Source organism: Oxyura jamaicensis, chromosome 11 (assembly GCF_011077185.1).
Source record: "Oxyura jamaicensis isolate SHBP4307 breed ruddy duck chromosome 11, BPBGC_Ojam_1.0, whole genome shotgun sequence".
NCBI classification, from domain to species: domain Eukaryota; kingdom Metazoa; phylum Chordata; class Aves; order Anseriformes; family Anatidae; genus Oxyura; species Oxyura jamaicensis.
Genome location: NC_048903.1, coordinates 7011569 through 7024646, shown reverse-complemented (window position 1 = coordinate 7024646; position 13078 = coordinate 7011569). Strand labels below are relative to the sequence as shown.

The following is a 13078-nucleotide window of genomic DNA, read 5'->3' as shown; positions in this document are numbered from 1 at the left end:
AAATGTAACAGTTTTGCGTATTTATAAGAAAAGGAGTAGATATTTCCTTGTACCCTTCCTGGATAGTTTAGATATGAATAGTATTGCAACTGTAAAGAACATTAGTTCACATATGTGGGAATCATTTTGGTTGTAAATGGTCAGTAGAGTAGCTACAAAATATACGGACTCACTTAGCAAACATACGTATAACTTGCATAATAGAGACATGTGGTGATGTGACTAGCTACAGCCCAACTTGCTTCTTCCTTAAGTTACTGAAAAACTGCCCCAGTTTTTTTCCAAAAACTAATCATGACAAGGGCTTGCTCTAAGAATTATAAATGAAGTGTCTACTGATCTACTGCTTCCGGTTTCCTCTCCTGCTGCTGTGACACTTTTATTCTAACTTGATGAAAACCAGTTTTTGCAGCAAGACTTCTAAACCTTCTAAAATGACATTTAATACCTAAAATTAACACAACATAAAATATTAAAAAAAAAAAAAGCCTCTATACACTCAGCCAGATAGCAGTTCTGCATTTCCCTATTTGATTGTCTATAGAAAGTTAATAAATTAGAATCTAAAGCTCTAAACTTCTTGTAGTCATAATTCTTATGGCTTATGTGAGAGTCGAAAGCCTCACAAATATAACTCATAATTAGAATTCATTTTCATATTTGCATTATTGGTATTTTATGTGGAAAATATATTAAAAGTACACACCACAAAGAATGTATTTGCGCATATCAGTTCTAGGAACTGATGGTTCTAGGAACATGAAGCCTTGTAAGCAATTTATGCTTTCTTAAACAACAGCCAATATAACTAACAGTACTTACAGAAGAATTGCTTTCACTACCTAAGTCAAAACGGCTCTATGATCTACTCCAAATGAGTCAATCTAAGTGTTTGCTAAAAATAGACTGCATTATGGAAACCAGAGGGCAATTGTCATGCAGTATGTTACTTCTGCATTTGAAATGTGGACTGAGGAATCAGCGTAAGCTAATTTAATGTACAGGTATCACCTTTTCAAAAAGAAAGAAAAAACCCTCTATATGCAAATCATTATCAAAACTGTCACAGCTGTATTTGGAGACTAGGGATTATATGAATAGATTTTGTTTTATTTATTGCAACACTAAAGATAAAAATATTGATTTAAAATTCTAGGACTAGGTCCTAGATATCTGATATCCAGTTATAAGATATCTAGATATCTGATGCTGGATATCTTTCTTTTGAGCCTTGAGATCCAGCTGTAGAATCTTGTAGAGGTGCATGGACACTCTACTGAAGATAAAAAGAAATAATCTCAAATCTCTAAGGAATAAAATCATGGATGCATATAAAACAAACTATTAATTTGTCACTAGTGTAATCTAATTCAGTTTTCTTCGTGGGTAAAAGTTCAAACATTTGCAGGTTCAATTCTTTACATTTTTTTGTGCTGAAATTTAGTATAATAGAATTCATTTCCAAAAGAGTTTTCCCATAGTTCATTTAAGTGGTACAAAACCAGAGCTTTTTTTCACATATTTTTGAAAGTTTTTTGTTTTATTTTTAAAGTGCATTTAATTAAATAAAGCTCTGCCATAATTTGTAGGGGAAGCAAGGGAAGGCAGTGAAGGGAGACTGAATTGCTCCATGGCTTAATACATGGAGCTGGGGAAGTTGTTGTGGAAAGGGAGAGTTTTGAGAATATTAGAAGACCATTCAAGTTCACGTTTGGAACGCTCCCTACCTGTGAATAGTTGTTTTATTGAAAGCTTGATCACTATAAACTTTGTCTTCATGTGCTACCATTGTACAATGAATGGCAGAAAGCCCAGGAAACCTATCTAAATATTACTCTCTGTTTGACTGGAGTCAATTGGCATTGGCAGGTAGGGATTTACACCTTTATGAAAAAATAATTTATTTTACTGTTACAGTTTTAAACCTGAAAAGACCTTCCCAAGGCAGCTTAGAAGCATAGCCAGTATTCCTTAGTATTTCCTAAATGTGCGTATTTGCTGGAAGCAAACAGGAAAGTGCCTTGATAGTTTTTTATACAGGCACTGCCTCAACTCAAAGTGCTTCACTTTGCTGCCGAGGTGAGAGTAGATTAAAGCTTGTTGTACTCCCTGACCCACTTTCATCCATCTACTGCTTGTGGGCTGTCTCTTGATTGGCACAGATCACATCTACCTGCCCTGATGGCAGGCAATGTTAAAGCAAAGTCCTTGCAGGAATGGTCCAGGGCTGCCTGTTCAATGTCAGATGTGTGATACTGCAGAAAGAATAGTAAATATGATTAGCGATGGTGACTGTACGTGGCATAATGTACTCACACACCTGTGTTGCAAACTGTGGTAGGGTGTGGAAGGGATAATACTCTTATCTCATCTCCATCAGGTTGTCTGAAGCTTGCCCCATTGCAAACCTGGAGGTGAATTTTGGCTGGAATTTAGCTGCTAATCTATATTCAAAGTACAGCATGAATATACTCAGTTGTTTCCCTAAAAATAATAAACTGTTATCTCCACATGACTCCCTCTTTGAAGGTGCCTTATGCCTTCATAATAAGGCAGAGAGTCCACAGAGTTGCTCTGAATACACATTTTACTTGAAATTCATGCACTCCTTTATTATGGAATAACTTTATTGATGAAGGGCGTTCGAGTAACTCTTGAGTCCTGAAATGTACTGGTTAAAGAAAGGAATAAACTGCGTGTGCATAATAGAAAAAATGAAACTGTTCAGCTCCTCATGCCTGATGTATCAAGCCTCTGTGATGTTCCCTGCAAAGGCCAGGAGCAACAGAGGTGGTGACTGTAACTTTTTTTGGAAATTGCCAGATGGTCTTGTTATTTTATTCACATGAATAGATAATATGTGGCTCAGGAAAGAAGTGCTTATTGTCAGCTGAGATATAATTATTTCTGGACATGGAATATTTCCACTTAAATTTGTTCTTATTATCTTAGTCCCTATCTGAAGTGATTTTCTTAAGGATGCTAGATTATACAAACTAAATGTGAATAAAAATATTGAATGGTACAGAGTCATGGGAATAATACTCTGTCTAGTGTTTTTAGAAAATAAGCCTCGGATATAAATGTCATGATCTGGTATTCCATTTAATATAGGTATTTGTCATCATAGTGCATTTAAGGGATATTTTTCTTGAAAAGCAAGCAATACAATAAATTTCAGTAAAATTGAAATATAAATTCTAAGGGCAAAACAAGTAAAAGATAGAATGCAAGTAATGATAGGGTCCAAAAGAGATTTGAGATTTGTTGCTAATGAATACAAATCTTTTGTAAGTTATATTGAATGTCTGCATTCAGCAAGTCCAAAAATATTTTCTTCTGAAATCTTTAACTGCATTCATCTGTACAAGAGTCTCTGCATGTATTTTTGTCCGTTTTCTACCTGTCTCTTGTACGTGTGTCTCTATGGCTAGCCCCACAAGGATATCCAGAGGCAGGAGCAATGCAAATCTCCTGAAACTACTACCAGCTCACTGATGCACTCTTGTTTTAATTTCCTCTTCCCCGACCTTTCTAAGATTATTTGCTTCAACAAGCAATCCAGAGATGTCTTGCTAATTATTGTATCATAGATGTCTTTGCTGACTATCAACAAAAAAACAATAAATGTTTTTCACCAAAGATAAAAACGAATTAAGAGACACGTTGGTGCTTAATTAATGAACAGTGGGTCAGATTCACCTCTGAAGTAACTTCCATCCCCTACGCCTTGTCTATTTAGTTCGCAACTCCTTCTTTACCTAGAGAAACAGTTAGTTTCACAAACCTGTAATTGGCATGATTGGACAATTGCTCCATGCAGAAGGATTTGTTCAGGTTCAGAACCAGATCTGTTATTAGCTGCTAGTAGCAAGAGATTAAGGAGCGTTGTGTGAAATTAGACATTTTTCTCTTCATTCCAACCTTAGGTTTGTGCTTATACAGCCGAAGTGCCCTGCTGGTACGTTCCCTCTCCTTTACTCACCCGAGAAGGAAAATTCGTGTCATGCTGTTCCATGCATTGTATACATTTCCTTTGCTGACAAAAGCATTTCCTGTTTCTTGCCTGCCTTCCATTCTATGCAATGTCAAGTGAAATTAGTGATAGAAAGAACCCTTTCTGGTAACCAATGAATTGCTTACATGTTCTTTTCCAGATTTGCTAGGGGTTTATCAATGTTTGGTACTTTTTGCCTCGCTCTGATTATATTTTTGTGTATGCCTGGAGGAGAAGGTATCATCCACTAAAGATGCTTTACAGCAAGAAGAATTAATCTCCCCTTGGAAGTGCACGCTGGTTACTTAGCACTTATGCCATTTGTTGCAAGCCTTGTCTTCAAATCGCATTTACACTGCGTTTGTCAGAGTACCACATTTGCTATAGCTGAAAGAAGAGCTACCTCCCCTGCCCAGCCTCAATATAGGGTCTAAGTGATGAATATGATAAGTAACTATACATTACAGTTCATTAAATATTCTTAATTCTGATGTGGGAACAAATGAAATTCATCATTAACAATTGAGTTTTAGGGTGAATGTGTGTGGGTGCATGAGAATATGTATGCTAGAAGAAATTTATGCAGATTAAATCCATTAGCAATTTTCTGCACACCTCATTAAGCAAAATATCAAATCCCACTTAGCTCTTCTGCTCTCATTAGACAATTTAAACTGTACTATTCCATATCATGGAAAAAAAAATCCCTGGTGCAATAGCCCACTAGTGAATTCTCAAAATCTACAGATGTCATACTAACACCTTGGACTAATCACATTTTCTCACTGTAATGTATCATTGTTAAGTCTGCCGAGAGAGGATGCCTGGCTCCTATAGAGGGGTTCTCTGGAAAACAAGTACTTCTTGTCACAGAGTAGTGTGTGTTCCCAAGCACCTGAACTTGCCTAAAGCATGTGTGCAGCTGTGTATTGGGTGTTGAAAATACTTAAGAGTGAAGAGCGGTGAAAAAGTTGCCCTTTCACTGCTGTTGTCAGAAAAATACAGATTCATCAGAAAATTGTTTTCTGTGGGAAGATGTTACCCTTGCTAGAACTTGATATGGAGTCATTTCTTGGGTCCATGTTAGCATATCTGTGGCTACATCTATGTCAGGGGCCACAGTTTAGTAGTTATTTCAAGCCACCGTAGGGTGACTTCACTTGTAAAATAGGACTTCTCATCTTGCCCTACCTCCAGCAGTTTGTTCCAGTCCTCCTTTGAGATCTTATATATTGCCCTTAATTGGCAACAAAAGGGGACAGGTTGGCTTTAAATTAACCTGGCAAAATAAGACTGGATTAGTTTTGCTATAGTTAGGTTTGCTGATCTGGTTCACCACCTTGCCTTGAAAATAATCTGACATAAAAGAAGGAAGGAAATTACAGGTTGAGGCTAGAGAGAGGGAAAACAGAAATTGCTTCTTTTAGAGGTAATATTGCCTTATGGCTGTTTAAAGGCTTCATGATACTGAGGCAGTATTGTGATCAGTAATTGAAAGGGAGCTCTAGAAACTAAAGTCAAATGAGAGTAGGTGGAAAACCATAAAGGGAATTGGGTTGCAAGAATTTGTCACCCTTTTTGAAGGAAAAAGGAAGAAACCTGATACCCCTTGTCTGTCCATTCACGCAGTACAAGAAAAGATGCAAAAGAAAATACAAGCTATTATTGTGATTTAGTCTATGCTGAGTGAAGATCCAGAGAGAATGGAAAAACTTCTATTGCTTTCTCTGCCTACTGTTTGACTGCTTTCCCTATTTTTGAGACTGAAAAGTGCCAACCAGTTTTTATTTCCATGCCCGAACTCTTTTGTCCAATGCAACTTCTCAAAGTCTAGAAACAAATGGATCTCTGAGCCAGGGGGTGGCAGGTGGATGTGAAGGATTCTCAGCTGAATACTCAAGGATGAGGTCCATTTACTTTTTTTTTTTTTTTTTTTTTTTTTTAATTACTTATTTACAAATGAAAACACAGTAGAGCCAGAAAACTCTAACAGACACTTAGTTCCTTTCTGCATACGATATAAGTCAGTATTTTGTTTTAAAACTAGGCTAATAGTATTTTTAGCATCTGTCCTCTCCTTCTGTCTTGCAGGTGCCAGAACAGGTAGAATTTCTGTTTTTACCTCACCCTGGAAGCAGCAGTATATGAAAGAGTAGATGAATTCTTGCAGTGCCACATGTAGTGTCCTTTGCTGCCTTTGATCATTCGTCATTTTGATCATTACACAGTTTGAACAAAGTAGCTAATCAATCCCTTCTCATTGTGTCCTTCACATACTGCCTGCTACCAGCTTTGTTCATTTCCTTTATATTCAAAACTGTACAGTAAATAGGACTGTAGGTCTGCTCAGCACCAGTGGGTGGGCCTGCCACTTCTGCTGCGAGAGGAGGGGTGTTCCTGCCACCAGCTGGCACCCCACTCGGTCAATCAGGAATGCTTTCGAGCCTCACCAGGGTACGTGACTCCTTGTGGGAAATATTTTGTACCTCATTATGCTTTTTTTAGTCAGTGAAGTGCACCCCACATGCTGAGAAGCAGGGCCATAAGAAGAAATTGGCAGGTAGAAAAATTTCTGGAGCACTAGCAAAGTCTCCTGAACCCTATTTCCTCTTCTGTTCAGTTGCACAAAAGCAGACCCAACTTGGCATATATGAAAGTAGCCAAGTAGGTGGTTAGTGATTTGTGCTTTTATTGGCTTTGTATAGACTTGGGCGGGTTACAGTTCCCAGATATCCTGGTGAAACTGGGACAGTCCTAACTGTGTAAGCAATTCCAGTTCTTTCTGTATGAGTCATCCAGCAGTCCCAGCCTCAGCCTTCACTGACCCCAGCCCTGCATGAGAGAAAGGGGTTGCTGGTGGCTTCTGACAGCGCGGGGCACTGAGACACAGGCTGGGGTTCTCAAAGCCCTGGGACCTCTGAAATGTATATCAAATAATGCACTGAGTTTAGACCTCTGGAGGGAAAAACCTAATTTTCTTAATTCTTTTCTGTGTCATCTGGCAACCCAGAAAGCTGAATCTTCCCTCAGCTGCTGTGAAGTCCATAGTTCTCTGGCCTTGCCAAGGGAAGGGAAGTTTGTCAGCTACAGTCTCGTTTGCTTATGATGAGCGAGTGCTCGTAGCCATGGGTAAGCTCATGGCAGAGAATCGTGTCCTCAGCTTAGTTTGAATTGAAGGAAGATTAAAAAGAGGATGGGAAAGAAGTAATCGTTTGTTTTTAATGTCATTATTGCCTTTTCTCCTGGACCATAACTCATTCCACATCCCTTTGTGAAACCATGAATACATTGTATGCTAACCAAATAATTTCTCCTATTATACTTTACATGCAATAAAATTCTTCAAATTCAAAGGTCACCAGCCAGACATGTAAAATGACTTCATGAACGGCTTCAGCTCATTAATCATGCCTCAGTGTAGTGGTGGCTCTCCTCTGTTCATTAGAATAACATTTCTTTGCACTTTATGGCAAACCATCATTATAATGCAGAACAAGGACAACAGTATGAAAGACTTTTTTTAATGAGACTTCATAGCTGCTCGTGGTCGGACTCCCCATCCTGTTTGCTCTTGAAAGAGCCATCTGACAAAGGTTCAGAAGGATTGTACCTGATGAAGAGAAGTATGAAGAGAGTTTCACAGGGAAAACTGTCAATGAGCTTACAGAAAGCTGCATAAACCTGGCTGACCTGTTGGCTGAGCTGTCAGTCTTCAAACAAATGCAGAGAGAAAATCTTTAATTGTGCTCACCACAGATATGACATTTTATGCTGTGTCATTGTCATTTGTAGCAGTTCTTAAATTGCAGAGAAAAAGCAGTGGTTCAAGATCCCCAGGATCTTGAGTGGACTCTGCAGTTAATAAAGAGAAACTCTTTAGTTTAATAATTATCAATTATTGAGGAAAATAGACTCTTCAGAACCTCTGAAACTAGGTTGTATCATCAATGTTTTTGCTGTTAGTCTAATATTGTTTTAGTCCTTACCTGGGATATAACAAAGAAATGGAATCATTCCAGTAGTGCTGGACTGAGCTAATTTAAATCTCCCTTAATAAATATTTTAAGGGATGTTAATAATATTTTAGTATCTTTCTTCTTTAGCTGGAATAATGAAATTGCAAAAATGGCTTATAAAGTTTTGTGGATGTTCATTTTTAATTAAAATGTTCTCCTCTGTTTTCCCTCAGGAGTATAGCTACTTTGTTAAGCACTAGGAAAGATAACAAGGTTTCTCACAAAAAGAAGCACAACCTGACTACTGACCTCATGATTCTATTACTCTTTCATTTCCTGTCTGTGAGGCCAGTACAGGTTATTTCCCCAAAATAAATACTTACAAATCCAGGGCCTAATCTTGTCCTCTTGCCCAATATTCAGCTTCAAATGCAATTTTAATTCATATGGCAAACAGCATAAAAACAGTTTCTCTCAATCCTGGTAGAGGAGGTGAGTAATGATGAGAGGAGACATACCTTGTAGTATTGCCAGCCTCAACAGGTAAAATCAAGTGTTATAATCAGTGCAGTCATATGGCATTGCATTGTTTTTTTGTTTTTGTTTTTTTTTCTTCCCATCTGTTACCAAAAACCTGTAAACTCTTTATATGCCCCCAGTCGCTACATCATGAAATGGTCTACACCCACGGCTTCAGCAGCTTTGCTGCTGTTCATCGCTGCAGCTCCTCTGGTATTCTGTACATCTATCTCTTCTTCACTGGCCACCGTTTCTTTCCACAACGGTACTGGGTAGGCTAAGGGCAGAGAATTGTCTTCTGTCAGACCTGGAACTAGGAAGAGATGGTATTTTTCTCTAGTTCCCCAAGTACTCCTGTCCACAATGTGTGAAGCAAGAGAGGTAGAAGAAGCTGCTAAAAGTATAAATTATGGTTACTAAAATGTCCATGAGATGCTTCCTACAGCTGCTGTCTTCTCCAAATCATAAAGTTGCTTTTTGTAGCATCTCTTGGTATATTTTCCATCTTTCTCTCTAATAAACCAAGAAAAGAAAAGACCACCTCCCTTCCCCCTCCCCCCCCCCCCCCCCCCCATGCCCCCAATAATCTCTAGTTCTCTTTCCCTTGTGTTGTTTGATCTGCTTTGTCAAGTGATCAAAGACCCTGTTCAGGTGGTCTGTTGCTTAGTTACCACCTGCTTGGAATTCACTCTTGAGAAATTGCTTTGTCTTGAGAAGTAGCCATTTGTCTTGAGAAGTGCTCCATTTAAATGTATGATCAAAGTTTATCAGCCTGCTCTATTTGTACCATGTTAGGTACAAAAATTTTTCTTGTCACCTTCTCTGGATTTTAGATTAATCTGGAGAACAGAGGAGAACAGGCAAGAATGCTCTGCAGTTTAGAAAAAAGTTTTCCAGACAGGAGTCTGACAACAAAACAAAATGCAGTCTCCAACACCAACCAGACTGTGCATAGGTAGACATCACAGTTTCAAGTACAAAGAAAGGTATTTTAGTGTTGGAAATTTTTCTAGACTACTGCTTCTAGGGTTTTGTTTTTCTTGTAGACTTTGGATAGAAGGCGAATTCCATCTCTGTGTACAAAAGTACCTCCCAATGATAACATATATAAAAGAAAACATCCAACAATCTGCGATGTAAATATTTGTCCTACATAGGCAGGCTCGCCTAGAGAGAAATACCTGTAATGCTGATATGCTGTTGCCCTTCCTGTTACTCTTTTCCAGATTATGGCCTAGTGGCAGAACAAAAGCAGTATATGCACTTGCCATGTGCATGTTAGCGTACTGCCTTAACTTCATGCTTCGTTTACAAGCGTATGAATGAGAATGGAGCAAATTGACTGTCACAATTCATCAGCCAAGCATTAAGCAAGAGGCCCATTGATGTGTAGGGCAGTGTTCAGACCAGACATGAGATCATGAGCTGTTAGCAGCAAACACCTGCAATAGCAGGATCAAAAGAAAAGGCTGACTTGAGGTGAGAAATGTGGTTAAAAGTCTGTATGCAGAACTACATCTATCAGCAGCAGCAGAAATGCAAGACTGAACAACACAAGGATCACATTTTACCCAGTCTGTGATTGACGTATATGTGCTCTATGCTATATGCACGTAGAAGACTGCAAACAGTCTATGAACTCTAGAATAAGACTATATCAAAGTTGGTAGAAACATCTGCTAGCTTTGTTCTCAGCCAGGAACTTGTCCCAGGGTTGCCAGTGAATGCCTCCTGCATTACTGAAATTTCTGTGATCGTCAGTGGACTTGAGTGGAAACTTCCTGATGATTCATTGGATGGCAGATAGCAGAGGGGGCTGCAGACCTGACACGTCAGTGGAGAGCAGTAACTCTATCACAGTATGGGGATTTCTTCTGGGACGTGCAGGGGCCCAAGGGAAGTGAATGAGAGAGGCCCAGAGCAGGCTTCTGGCAAGTGCTATATTTCCAAGGTGTCTGTAGTGTAGGTGTATTGTGACGTGCCAGATGTGGTCTACAGCTAAAAGAAAGTTATCTGCAAAATCAATTTTTTTTTTTCCAAAAGCAGCTATGAGGTTGCTTTTCTTTACAGATGAAAACAGGTTGAACCCTTGTTTTAGTGTTTCTGCACCTTTCCACCACCTCCTTTTTTTTTCATGAAAAATAAAATTGTAAGTAATAGCAATGGTTATTGGAAACAATTTTGCTTATTCAACCAGCAAGCAACAAATTCCTACTGTACTAATGATCATGTGCTGTGCTATATTTTCACAATGTGAAAATAGCAGTCACAAAAATCACTATTTATAAAATAATCTGGTATCTAAGTATGGAATGTATGCTTCTTTAACACTTTTTTTATAATGGAACTATATTTTTTGTGGAAAGGCACTTTACCAAAGTGACACGTTAGTTTCAGCTAATACACAACCTAATGCCAAGTGAGTTCTCCTAGTACTCTTTTTGTATTCTCTGAGGCTGTTTTTATATTAAATCTATTTCAAGTTCTCATTATACAGTATTTGCTGTAATTATTAACTTATTCCTAAAATTATAGAATTAGAGAACCATAGAATCAGGGTATTTGAGGTTTGAGGGGACCTCTGAAGAGCCTAGTCCACCACCTTCCTGTTCAAAGCAGGGTCTGCTTAGAGAAGTATGCTCAGGGCTGTGTCTAGTGGAGTTTTGTATGTGTCAGAGAATGAGGTCTCTACAATCAATGTCTAGACAACTTGTACCAGTTTGTGATAATCCTCACAGCTTTGTTTGTTTGTTTGTTTTGAGTGGAATTTCTTGTATTTCAGTCTGTATGCATTGCTTCTGACCCTGTCACTGAGCACTAGCTACAATTCCTTTTCTTTCCACCATCAGTTATTTAAACAAGCTTAAAAAATAGAAATAAATTAAAAACATGCAGATGAAGATGATGATTCTGAGGAACAGCAAAAGGTGATGTAGATACAGCAATAACTAATTTCTACACGAATCAGCTTGCAGCATGGGAAATGAAAGCAAGTAAAAGATTAAACAAAAAAAAAGTCAGGATCAATACTTCGATCAATTGTGGAGCACCTGATTCAGCTGTGGCTGAGCCAGATTATCTTTTTTTTCATTGCCTAGCTAAATTTTCTGGGGAAATAGCAATCATGAAGTTATCACTACAGTATGGCTGTGTATTCTGTTTTTCACTACTTGTTAATATATATTAATAAACAATGCTGACAGTGAGAAAATATTTTTGTTACTTTGTTTGCATAGGTACAATGTCAGCATAGAAGCAGCTACCGGGGAGATCAAAAGTGTAAAAGATCAAACATTGGGAGCATACTTTACTTGTTACAATTTGTCAAAATTACTAGGGACTGTTCCATTTAAAAGTGTTACAGATGGAGAAGGAAGGAACGGTTGTGAAGATTGCATCATCAAAAGAGATTTAAATTAGAAGCATGTGTGGTGAGTCTGAGATTGCTTAGACACAGGGGTTGCAAATGATGTAGAAATGTTAATAAAACTGAGTAGCATATGAATCCAAACAATATAGGCGTTCAGAAAGAGGATCTGGGCCCAATTCTGTCTCATGCTCCTAATAGTGACAGTACTGACTTTCAAAGTAGATTGAGGAGTCAGGCCCTATTCTATTTAAAACAGTGTGTCAAATTATTTTCCTCTATAGCATTGTTTCCATGTCTCTATGCCAAATTCATAGAAGGGACTGTAAGGGCAGTGTTTCTATATTAAATGTTTTCATGAAGCATCTGGGTTCTACTTAAACTCCACATTTCAGAATATTGAGAAGTTTTGTTAATTGCTAGGTTATAAATCCCCTGACCAACTAACCTAAGTATTTTCCTTTTTAACTTGTGACAGTCACAAGAAACCACTTTTTTACTCCAACTATTTTCACACCTAATGGCTTAGAGCCTTGCAGAATTTAAAATTATCAAACCTTAAACATCTTTCCTCTGTTGAAGAGGCTCTAACACATGAAATTCCTTTGCCAGGTGACTTTTGTTAGATTTCAAAACAAGAACAGAGTCAGAAACTCCCGACCTTGAAATTAATTAGAATTCTGATGTTACTGTGATTTTGTGATGTCTGAATGTCTACGCTAGAAATGTGAATTTAACTAAAGCAAATCTTTTCAGCTTCTATCACAGAATGCAGCCCCCCCCCCCCCCCCTTTTTTCTGAATCTGAATGCACTTGCAGCATACACAGGATTAGGGCCTTAATGTTGTAGGCAGGCAGAGTCTGACTGGACCTGTGTTGAAGACAGTTTGGCTGTACCTGGCTACAAAATCTGTCTTCTGAGAAGTGTGTGTGACTGAATAGTTTTCTTGGATAGGATTTTCCTGTTTTCCAGGGTTCAGGGGAGGGTGGCACTGTTTTGGCATCCTTTCCGCAGTTATTTGTTAACCTACTGTAAAAGGATCATCCAGATTTAGCAAACTGGTTTTGCTGCCCATTCTGCCGCTTCCAGTTGGCTGTGTCTCCTACAGCTACACAATGTTCTAATTTTTCTCACTCAGTTTTGTAATCAGAGACAAGTCAAAGAAATAAACTGCCCAAGTAGCTCTTGCGCAGATATCTAGAAAATGAGATTTTTCTTTAGTATAGATTCATTTTCTA

The 13078-nt window shown here is 38.3% G+C and overlaps 1 long non-coding RNA gene across 3 annotated transcripts in view; it reads left to right on the top strand.

Moving 5' to 3' along the window:
* LOC118172705 overlaps positions 1 to 13078 on the top strand; it is a 95553-nt gene that overhangs the window by 4524 nt on the left and 77951 nt on the right. The gene's annotated exons all lie outside the window — the stretch shown is intronic.